Below are 7274 nucleotides of genomic sequence, written 5' to 3' on the forward strand. Positions count from 1 at the left end.
GAAAAAGACAAAAGACAAAAAAAATAAAAAAATAAAAAAATAAAATGGGCTTGGTAGTAGTGGTTCCTATCCAAGAAGGTAGTTGAGAGAATTAAATGAGTTAATATACAAAATCTTAGAACAGAATCTGACACATGGAAAGTGCTTGAAAACATTGGCTGGCATTATTTTCTATTAATGTGTGAAGATTGTGTTGACCTGTCTGTGAGCTCCCTGAAGGCAGGAATTGTGTCATATTCATTTCTGGGTTCCTGCTGGTGTATGACTGAGAATGGGTGTTCAATTAAAGCTGAGTAAGCAAAACAGACAACAGAAATATCTCATCACCAGAGTCACTGGGGGAGGGGGAGGGCAGACCTTTGATACTGTGTTAGGTCACAGAAGGGAAGGATGAGGGGGGTAGTAGGGAATATTTCTAAAAAGGCTGGCCTCTCAGGGCTGCCCAGTTCTCATTAGATAGGCAGCCTCCCTATCCATCTGTAGCAGTGCTTCTCAGCCCTGAACATTTATTAGAATCACTGGGGAAGATTTTTGAAAATAGTGACGTCTGCCACCTCTACTGACCTAGGAGATTCTGATTTAATTGGTCAGGTGGAGCTCAGTCATCAGTAGTTTTCAAAAGCTCCCCAGGTGATTCTTGAGTGTCACCAAGTTAAGAAGCACAGGTCTGAGAGTGGGTACAGGCAGCTCTACTCCCACAGACCAACTAGCTGGCAGGGGCTAGTTGATTCAGACATGATCCTAACCCTTGGCTTCCAATCCTTTGCCTAGCAGAGGAACTCACATCAGGGCTGTGCTTGCAGACAAGTAAGGTCACTTTCCTCCAGTCCAACCCCAAAAGGGCATTGAAGTGCCTCTGCTCTGAGTTCACATGACCCTCCTTCTCTGAGGGCATATAGAGCCAAGAAGGGCACCCCTCCTTTCTGAGCCACTGGCAGGCTGTGCTCCCTCAAGCTGGAGAGTAAATACTTAAGTTGTGCAGATAGAACATTCTGCTTTGACTAAAAGATGAGTGAAACGGTACCATAGACTGGAAAGTGTGGTAACTACCATAGCAGGGTTTGGTTGAATGGACACATGGGTTCATGCTGGAGTCGTCTGTATCCAGCACCCAAGACACCATTGTCAGCAGGTCCCGATCCCAGTCCTGGGACTGCCAACTTGCTGCAAAGCCCCTGAAAGCATCTCTGGACTTCAAGAAGATTGCATTTTTTGGAGGTACTTTCCAGTTTGAAAATACAAAGCTTCCATCCAACATAAAAATTCCATGATTCAGAACACTTTCTTTCTGTGAGCTTTTGTAAGCTTGCTCTCCTACCCATGAAAAATTGGGCTTAGTACTCCCAAGCCGAGCCTACAAAAATTAATGCAAGTTTATTGTTATTACTTTAGGAAATACTGGGCATTTGTTATATTCATTCCCTGTGTTACTTGGTTGTCATTTTTGCACCCTACCATGTTTTATGAAGATCTGAAAAAGGTTTCTCTTCTTAATGATAGATTAGCACAATTGATTGTCTATTGGTAGTTGCTATTCATCTTAAATGAGGTTGCAACAACTTTGAACTCTTTGGCGGGGCTTAGGAAAGAACCAGTGACACAACCCTCTTTGATACATGAGGTGAATGCAATCAGGAAACAGGGTTTCCCCGTGTAGCCTCTTCATCACCACTGTGTTCCTCAGCATGTATTCAGTTCTGTATTTACTTACTACTTGCTTTCTTCTTTGTTCTATACCTCATCCCCAGAAAAGGATTTTGAGTCAACTTATAGAAATATGCATTACACGACATTACACACAGATGAGGAATTTGAGGTAGAGGACAGATAAGGGTAGACAAACCCCATGAATTCATGGGTATGATTCAAGGATGTTTGTCATGGGGTCCTGAAAGGAAGGCACCATGATTAGAAATGGAAGCTAAGCAGCCTATGCATTTAAAACACATGACTAAAGCAGATGTGCTTAGCGCTGAAGAGAGACTCTCACATGAGTCCTGATGAAGGAAGGGGCTTCCAGGTGAAATATGGCTGTTGCCGTCGGCATCATCCCTGTAAGAAGAGCACCAGCAAGTTTCATATGTCCATTTCTTATGATTTTCATCAAGACAAGTGACACAGCAAGTGATTATTTAGCAGAAGTAATTTTGCCAGCAGCTAAAATAGTGCTAACCAAGTAAGCAGCTCTAAAACAGAATATTTATTTTTTTTAAACCCCTGAATATTTAGAGGAATAGATGGACAACAGCCTCCATGAATATTATTTCTTGTAACTGAGCTTTTTGATAAGGACTGAGCAGAAAATAATCATGGCAGACACCAGCTACCAGTCTCTAGTCTAGATATTTTTCTGTGTATTGCTTTATTTAATACTTGCAGCACTTCCATGTGGGCAGTGCCATGAGCGTCATGATCACCTTTTCACAGAGGAGGAAACTGAAACGGAAAGATATTAGGTCACTTGCCCAGGTCACTCCACGGTGAGCCCAGGTTGTGTGGCTCCTTGCTTTTGGCCACTGCACTAGTGCAGCCTCTCTGAGAGTCTGGGCTTATCTCTGACAGGATCATGGAGTGTTGCTCTTCTGTTTGCTGTTAAAAACAAATGCACAAGCTTGGACACTTAATCAAGCACAGGGTAAAGCTGACATCATGTCATTAAAATAAAGGAGCCCACTCAGGGTTGAATAGCAGCCATGGTATGGCCACACTGAGGTGAGCAGATGGCATACTTGTGGGCCGGACCAAGGTTCGCCTCTGAAAACAGTTTCAGATCTTCAATGTGCAACAAAATTGGTGATGCAGGCTGCAGAGTTCCATTGTTTTTAAGCAGGACATGAAGGGACCCAGTAAGAGCATAGGGTTTGGGGGTGGGGGAAAGGTGGTGAAGGACAGAACTGAGCAGACTGTACCCCACAGCCCTCCCCTTCTCCCCCATCTCTACCCTGACCCAAGTAGAGCACTTCCGTGGTGATCTGTTTCCCTTTTGGGGTTTACATGTAAATTCTAATTCCGGAAAAGTTTCCATGGCAAAGCAAGTTGAAAATAACTGTTCTGTGCTATCACAACCACAGTATTTTCTTCAATCCCCCAAATTATCATTTCCTTCTGATTATGGAATCAATATGTTCAATGCTAAAAATATGACAAAAAAGTACAAAGAAGAAATTATAAGTTACCTGTAATCCTACCATCTCTCAATAACTACAATTTGCATTTTGATGTGCATTTTCCAGTCTTTTTTCTATATATTTATACAAGTATTTGTGGTTGCAAATATATATATATATTTCAACCAAGTTGTTTTATAACTTGCTTTTTCATTTAATAATATGTTGTGATTAATCATTTCTGCAACATAGTTTTAAAAATAACTACATAGGGGCCAAGCCCGTGGCGCACTCGGGAGAATGTGGCGCTGGGAGCGTAGCAGCGCTCCTGCCGCGGGTTCGGATCCTATATAGGGATGACAGGTGCACTCACAATGCTCACTGGCTGAGCGCGGTGCGGCCGGTCTCCAAAAAGGACAAAATAAAAAATAAAAATAACTACATAGTATTCTTCAGATGTACTATACTTAATCAGTTTCCTATTATTGGATATTTAGATTGTATCTAATGTCCCAATTATAAATAAATGCTCCTTTATAAACATCTTTGTACCTAGATCTTTGCCTATATCTACATTTACTTTTAATAAATTCTTAGGGGTAGGATTTCTTGGTAGATTTTGTGGTATGCCCCCAGGATCCTCCCTTCAGGACTGAAGAACTTATTTCCCTGCTTCTGGGGGGTGTTGACTGTTGACAAGTCATACTTTAATGCCTTCTGAGGAACAGACTTCACTGAAAGAAGTTGCCTCTCTCCCAGGGGCAGCTCACTTCCAGTGATTGTCAGTGTGGAGGTGAAAAAGCCCAGCCTCCTTTCCTCAATTCCAGACAGCTCTAAAGGGGCATTCCCAGCTCCAGCTCCAGATCCCATGGGAGCAGGTGAGGACTTTGCTGGAAATGCATCACAGCCCAACGTCTCCTTCTGCCCAGCCCTGCTTCCCTCACGCCCTCAAGGGTGTTGATCCCCAGGGTGTTCCCAGTAAACTTCCTGCACACAAATCTCAGGTTCAGCATCTGTTCCCCCAAGACAAGATGTTATATATATTTTAATATGATTTTATATAGTTTAAAGATAACAGGAAAGTATGCTCTTTAATATTGCAAATTGGAGGGCTTATCTGAAACTTGAAAGAAGCCTAGAGTGAGCAGGAAGGAAGTGTGAGTTGAGGGTGGAGAGTTTTGCAAGGGCCAGACATAAAGGGCTTGGCAAGGAAGTAGATGACACACCCAACGGGGTAATTTGAGGAGAGTTTAATGAAGAGTCTTGTGTACTAAGGTGTGGGCAGGGTTTAGTAAAGGCAATAAGGTATGAACATCATCTTGGGACTAAAACCAGCAGGGAGCCATTCAGGACCAAAGCTCAAAGGAGAAAGGGAAAGTGGCAGTTACACTGGGCCCCTCATGACTGTGTGTTCTGCATCCCTGGACTCAACCAACTGCAGATTGAAAATATTCGGAAAAATTGAAACTAACAAAAGATAACAATACAATAAAAATAATACAAATAAATAATATAGTATCACAACTATTTAGACAGCATTGACATTGTATTAGGTATTATAAGTAATCTAGAGATGATTTAAAGTAAACAGGAGGATGTGCATAGGTCATATGCAAATATTACCCCATTTTATATAAGGGACTTGAGCATCCTCGGATTTTAGTATCTGCAGGGGTCCTGGGACACCATTCTCCTGAGGATACTGAGGCAGGACTACCTGTATTACAGATATATACACATATACAAATATATACATACACATAAATATACACAAATATATATTTAGTGCTATTACAAGCAATGACACAATAAGCGTTTTTCTTATACATGTATTTTGTGCACATGTTCAATTCCCCAGGAGTGAAATTACTAGGTCACAGTATACAAGGGTACTTCAAAAAGTGCATGAAAAGATAGAATTAAAAGATAATAAATCTTTCCATGAACTTTCTGAAGAACCCTCATATGTGCATGGAAAATTTTAATAGGTACTCCCAAGATGACATCCAAAGAAACTGTACCAATTTGTACTTCCTTTAACAGCTTCTAAGAGTGTCTGCATGGGATGTTATCAATTTTTTTTTTAATTTTAGTATGCACATTTTAAAGATTTTGGTATATATTGCCTTACTATCTGCCAGGAAGGTCATATCAATTTCCATTCCCACCAGAATGCAGTAATTCTAGCTTGGATGTCTTGTGAAACAGATGTTACCAATTATTTATAGCCATTAAAATCATAATCTATAGAATATTACATATATGATGTTATATACAACATATAAAATATATAATCCATATATATTCTGTCTATATATAACACATTTTATATATCTATACATATTCTTCGTTTCTCTCTCTCTATCTGCCTTTTTCTATCTAACATATAGAGTATAAAATGAACAGAATGCCAAACTTTAAGTAATTTAACTTGCAGTATAATTTCAAAGATAAGATTATTTTAAATGTTTTCTTAAGTAACCAGGTATTCCTAGAGATGAACTGTTCTGTAGGTTACCAACTAACATCTACAAAACAAACTTGGAGTTTTAGAATATTTGATCTTCAGCCTTTTTCTCTGCCACTTTTTGGCAATAAAACTATGTCATTAGCTTATAGGATAACTTTATCTTTCTTTCTTTTTTTTTTTTTTTTTTTTTTTTTTTTTTTTTTTGAGACCGGCCAATATTAACAGAATTTATAATTCCTTTATCATAGACTTCATAGTTTGTTATTGATATGTGAACTTTCTTATGTAAAATATGCAATGCCAATTGCCTCCTATACATGGAATTAACTTTAGAAAGAGGGGCAAAATTTTAGTCCTTAGGGTTTAATTTAGAAAGAAAAAGAGTTTTCTGCCATTCAAAATATTTAAAACTGATATTCAAGACATGATAAGTGAGTCTTCAATAAGTACTAATTGGTAGTTTAAAAAAACTGTAAAAGTTAAATTTTTTTTTTTTTTTTTGTCCTTTTTGAGACCGGCCGCACCACGCTCAGCCAGTGAGCACTGTGAGTGCACAGGTCATCCCTATATAGGATCCGAACCCGCGGCGGGAGCACTGCTGCGCTCCCAGCGCCACACTCTCCAAAGTGCGTCATGGGCTCGGCCCTAACTTTATCTTTCTGCTTCTCTAAGAGGAAAATATGATGGTTCATTTTCTTTGGTCCCCAAGAATTATTCTCTGCCTTTCTCTGCCCTGCTCCACATGCTCACTGCAGCCGCCAACTCCGTTGACCTCCAGCTACTGGTTAGGTTAACTAGTGAGGACTAGGGAGGACTGGCAGGAGATTGAATGGGGGAGCAGAGGGTCGGGGTATTGACCTGCTCAGCAGATGCCCCTTCCACAGAAGGAGGACCCCTTCTCTATGACGCAGCTCCTTCCCGAGTCCAGTACTGCCCTGGAACCTAAGGGAGCTCAGGGCTTCTCATTTTTGCTGGGACTGTGCTTCTCCTTCCTTCACTGGTTCCCTTAACCCTGCCAACATTTTTGCAAGCAACTCATTCAGCGCTCTTCAGTTAAACCTTTTGGTGTGCCATCTGTTTTCAGGGTCCTGACTGTTACAGGGAATGTACAATTGGTTCATCCCAATGATCAAAGTTAAACACAGGAGGTAGGGGACCATCCAAACGTCCTATTTACCCTCTCACAATATCATTCATATACAATCCGTCTCTTCATGTCTAGGATGTCCATAATGGTCCCAGATGAATGTTGCATTTGGGGATAGGCTCCTCAGTGGCCTGTATTGAGTAACTATGGCTTGGTGTGGCCCATAGTGGTTCCTGCCCAGAATTATACTGGGAGTGTTACAAATTATCTAATGAAATTTCTGGCAGATTTCACCCCAATGTGATATACACAAAACCATGGTCTACAGTAAAATAGCCATCCTAAAATTCACTTGCTCCTCATATAGAACATGAACTTGAGAAGCCGGGCTTTCAATTTACATGGAGGAGTTTTAGCTTAATTATATTAAAAGCTTAATTGCTTTTATGTTAATTTGATTTATTATTATCCAGAAATGTCTTCACAAATAATTATAGCATACATTTATACCCTGACTTCTTGAAGCAACTTCCCTAAAAAAACAAACAAACAAACACTTCAAATTATTGAGAGAAATTGTCAAGGATTTTAAGTTGGATCCTTAAATGAT

This window comes from Galeopterus variegatus, unplaced genomic scaffold, assembly GCF_000696425.1.
Source record: "Galeopterus variegatus unplaced genomic scaffold, G_variegatus-3.0.2 Scaffold1414, whole genome shotgun sequence".
Lineage (NCBI taxonomy): Eukaryota > Metazoa > Chordata > Mammalia > Dermoptera > Cynocephalidae > Galeopterus > Galeopterus variegatus.